This window comes from Callorhinchus milii, unplaced genomic scaffold (genome assembly GCF_018977255.1).
Source record: "Callorhinchus milii isolate IMCB2004 unplaced genomic scaffold, IMCB_Cmil_1.0 Scaffold2, whole genome shotgun sequence".
Taxonomy (NCBI): Eukaryota; Metazoa; Chordata; class Chondrichthyes; order Chimaeriformes; family Callorhinchidae; genus Callorhinchus; species Callorhinchus milii.
Genome location: NW_024704743.1, coordinates 119,105,104 through 119,109,681, shown reverse-complemented (window position 1 = coordinate 119,109,681; position 4,578 = coordinate 119,105,104). Strand labels below are relative to the sequence as shown.

The following is a 4,578-nucleotide window of genomic DNA, read 5'->3' as shown; positions in this document are numbered from 1 at the left end:
CAAAAAACAAAACAATAATAAATTGGTCATTCTCAATCCACGACTGTTTGTGGACACTGCTGTGCGCAATTGGCTGCCACGTTTCACCCACAAATTACAGTCAATTCACTTTACAGCATATTCTGTGGCGTGCTTTGAGACATTCAGAAGATGTAAAAAGCGCTATATCAAATGCAAGGATTATTATTATTATGTTGTTTAGACCACTGGCCTCACAAGCAAGAGAACCTGAGTTTGATCTGGAGTCATCTTGCTTAGCTCCTGTTAACCCTTCAACAACAACAACCAAATTACATTTGTATACCGCCTTTCAAGTCGGGAGGACGTCCCAAGAAGTCTTCAAGCCAAAGCCCTAATGGGGTAGGGTGGACCTAGCTGGATGAGTGACGGTAAAGTTTTACCAGATAGCGATATCAATGGCAAGCTATGCGGTTTTAGCTGGTTAGACTCCAGCGATTACCCCAACGCACACTCTGTGGTCCCCAACCTGCTACTAATGCTTTCCGGAATTAGATAAACAGGATGTGTGCCTCCAGGGAGAGAGTGCGCATTCCGTTCCAATAACATTTCTCTGAAATTTCCATGGGTAGGTGGGACACATGGAAACCTCAGCTTGGTTTGGATACACTTCAGCATGGGGATGGGTTTCCGCATGGGTCAGACACCCGGCTGACCAAAAAATATATATTTTTAGTATCAAAGGAAAAGATGAAGACACTCAGATTATGCCAACATGATCACAGAAACACGGAGGTGGTGAATCAGTTGACATAAGCTTTGACAAGCTTCCTCAATGCTTCTCAAAGTTATTTCTACTCTCACCTGCAGATGGCTCAGCCACAGGGACACTGCAGGTAGCTTCCAACACTGCTGCGACGAGAAGATGTCACACAACTTTGAATCTTTTGAATTCTTTCACCAGTTTGAATGCAACTATGTTACACAGGTAGGAACAAAAGAAGACAGAAACAAAAGTAGACCATTCAGTCCCTCGAGCCTGTTCTATCATTCTATTATATCATAGCTGATCTGTGGCTCAACTCCAATTACAGTAGTGAATGTTGGGTAGAATGTCAGAATCGGGTCAGCCCTCTGTGGCGTCTGTGAACAGACAGGCGGGGCCTCGGGTTTAACATCTCATCCAAAGGATGTCACCTCCGATAATACAGTACTCTCCCAGCTCTGTGTTGGAGTGTCAGCCTGGGCTGTGATCTCAAAGGGCTGACATGGGGCTTGAACCCACAACCTTTTGATTCAGAAACGAGAGTGTTACCGACAGTGCCAGCTGTCACCTTGCTGATTGATATTACAACCAGCAACAACTCAAATGTCAGATGCCCGCTGTGAATGTGGGCGTATCCGTATGTGCATTAATGAATGGAATCTAAACTACACCTTGTCAATGCTTCATAAACCAAATACAATCGAAATAGCCTGAATTGTGTTTGTTCTGATCCGCAAAAGCTGCTTTCCATGAATTATCGATGATTAAACGCTGTTACGAGGGGTTGAAAATACAATGTGTCCTAACAGATTCGATGAGTCGATTATCATCTGAGATTATTAATGTCATTTCATAATCGCATTGTTAATCCAGGATTCCGCAGCTCGCACCCTCTCCCGCACAAGACTGTAAACATGAAAGCCACTGTATGAGTGAAAATTATTGTCGTTGTTCATACTGTCAGATCATTATCTTTAGCAATAATCAACAAATCTGTTCCGAAGTTTTTCACCGCAAGATTTAGAGGTGATTCGGTCATACCTGGAGTCTGCCGCTGTTTCCTGTTAACAGAGGAAAGATAAAACAATAGTAATTTGGTCACTCAATCTACGACTGTTTCTGGTGCTTGTGCTCGATGCGTGACCTCTTCACTGCTGCTTTCAATATGGATTCCACGCCTTGTCACCTGCATAAGGCTGGACTATGGGAACTCTCTCCTCGCCGGCCTTCCCGCCACCTCCCTCCACAAGCTGCAGGTCATTCAGAACTCTGCAGCTCGTGTACTGTCCCGCACCAGGCTTCGCGATCACATCACTCCCACCCTCGCTCGCCTCCACTGGCTCCCCATCCCCCAGAGGATTGATTTCAAGATCCTCATCCTCACCTACAAGGCCATTCACGGCCTTGCTCCCTCCTACCTCTCAAACCTACTATCCCCCTACCTACCTGCCCGTACCCTCCGTTCCTCTTGGCTCCGGTCTGCTCCATGTCCCCCGCCCCAACCGCCCTACTATCGGTGGTCGGGCCTTCAGCCTCTCAGCCCCGAGGCTCTGGAACTCCATCCCCCAGTGCCTTCGCCTTGCTTCCTCCCTTTCCTCCTTCAAGGCCGGTCTCAAAACCTTTCTCTTTGACCGTGCCTTCAGCTCCCCTCTCGACTCTCTTCCTCCTCCTCGCTCCCTCCCTTCCCTCCCCTCACCCTGACCATTTCCCCCTCCTCTCTCCCTCCCTTCCCTCCCCTCACCCTGACCATTTCCCTCCTGCTCGGGTCATGACCCAACTGTGCAGCGCCTTGGGACGTCCTCCTGACGTGAAAGGCGCTCTATAAATGGAATCTTCTTGTTGTTGTTGTTGTTGTTGTTGTGGAGTCCTGTAGCTCAGTGGTTAGAGCACTCGCTTTGCAAGCGAGAGAACTGAGTTCAATTCCAGGCAGAGGGCGAAACCTTGGGCAAGTTTCCTTACTCCACACAGAGCCTAATAATAATCCCTCCAAAAACCAAAACAATAATAAATTGGTCATTTCAATCTACGACTGTTTGTGGGACATTGCTGTGCGCAATTGGCTGCCGCGTTCGCCACAAATATACAGTCAATTCACTTTACAGGGTGTTCTGTGAAGCGCTTTGGGACGTCCTCCCAACGTGAAAAGCGCTATATCAAATGTAAGGATTATTATTATTATTATTATTATTATTATTATTATTATTATTATTATTATTATGTCTTCGAGAGTCTCAAAACACTTTACAGAATCTAGTGTAAAGTGGTGTCCCCCAAACAGTCTTAGACTGAGTGACCGAATTATTATTTATTTATTATTTTTCTTTTTGAGGGGATTATTACCCGGAAAGCAACCTGCCAATCGACTAATATCCGGGTTCCTACTTACTGCTAGGTAAACAGAGGCATGTGGAGTAAGGATATTCTGTGAAGTGCTTTAAGATGTCTTGAAGAAGTGATAAGGCGCTATATCAAATGCAAGGATTATTATATCATTATTAAAACATAAAATGCATATTGTTAGAATTAAAATGTGGCTGGATTCCAAGGAGCATGTCTGTGTCTGACTTTAGAGAATTAATCACTGGGCCTTTTCGAAGACAATCTGTATTGTCGTCCTTATCATGCAATCGTCTACAATTAACAATGACCTTTTTTGATCTGCTCGGGAACCTTATCTTCTCAGCAGGTAAGGTCGGAAGTAATAAAAATAATTATAACTATATCTCAAAGCGCTTCACAGGATTTACTTTGAAGTGTAACGACCGTGTATCTTGTACGAAAAAGGAAACTTGGCAGCCTGATTACGCACAGCAATGGCACACACACACAACCATGAATAGAATGACCAATTTTATTTGGGGGATATTTGGCCAGGACACCGGGAGAGAGAAACTCCCTACTCTTTTCGAACAGTGCCATGGGCTCTTTAACGTCAAGCTAGACAGGAAGACGGTAACTTGGTTTAATGTGGAGTCCTGTAACTCAGTGGTTAGAGCATTCGTCTAACAAGTGAAAGACCTGGGTTCGATTCCCGGCAGGGCGAAATGTTGTGAAAGTTTCCTCACTCCACATGCCTCTGTTTACCTAGCAGTGAGTAGGAACCCGGTTGTAAGTCGATTGGTGGATCGCTTTTCTGGGGGTAATAATCCCTAAAAAAAACAATAATAATTTGGTCATTCAATCCACTACTGTTTGTGGGACGCTGCTGTGTGCAATTGGCTGCCGTATTTCACTCACAAATATACAGTCAATTCACTTCACAGTATATTCTGTGAAGCACTTTGAGATGTATCGAAGACATGTTAAGGCACTATAGCAAATGCAAGGATTATTTTTATTATAATGTCTCATTCGAAGGACAGCACCTCTAAGGATGCAATGCACCTCATAGCACTGCACTGGGGAGGAAGCCTGGACAATGTGAGTCCAAGGTCCTATCCTAAACCCAGCACAGAGCAATTTGACGACAACAGAGAGAGAAGAAACTCGTTCCTCCCAGCCACTGGTGAGGTAAGGGAGGCTGGCAAGGAGGTTGCATTAGACAGACAGCACAAATACAATTCAACAGTTTACTATAGTGCTCACAACCTAAGATTTCCGAACAAGATACATCTACAAACAAGGTGAAGATGAATGGGAATGAACAAAGAGATGTCAGGACAAATGCACTCATACAAAAACCTGACTCAATTGTGCCTCAGGGTAAGAGTTTACAAGTCCTCACCAATTCTCCCAACTACACAGCTGTTCATTTGAATAACCCCATATCTTACATCTACTTTCCAGTTTGAAGGCAGGAGGTTGGGGGGGGAGGGGGAAAAGATCACTCAAACATATACAAAATGGAAATGATA

At 44.7% G+C, this 4,578-nt stretch overlaps 1 non-coding gene across 1 annotated transcript; it reads left to right on the top strand.

The window, feature by feature from the left end:
- The first annotated feature begins 3,695 nt into the window (after positions 1 to 3,695).
- trnav-aac lies at positions 3,696 to 3,767 on the top strand. Its single transcript has one exon. It is a non-coding gene; the product is annotated as a tRNA-Val (tRNA).
- The last annotated feature ends 811 nt before the right edge of the window (positions 3,768 to 4,578 follow it).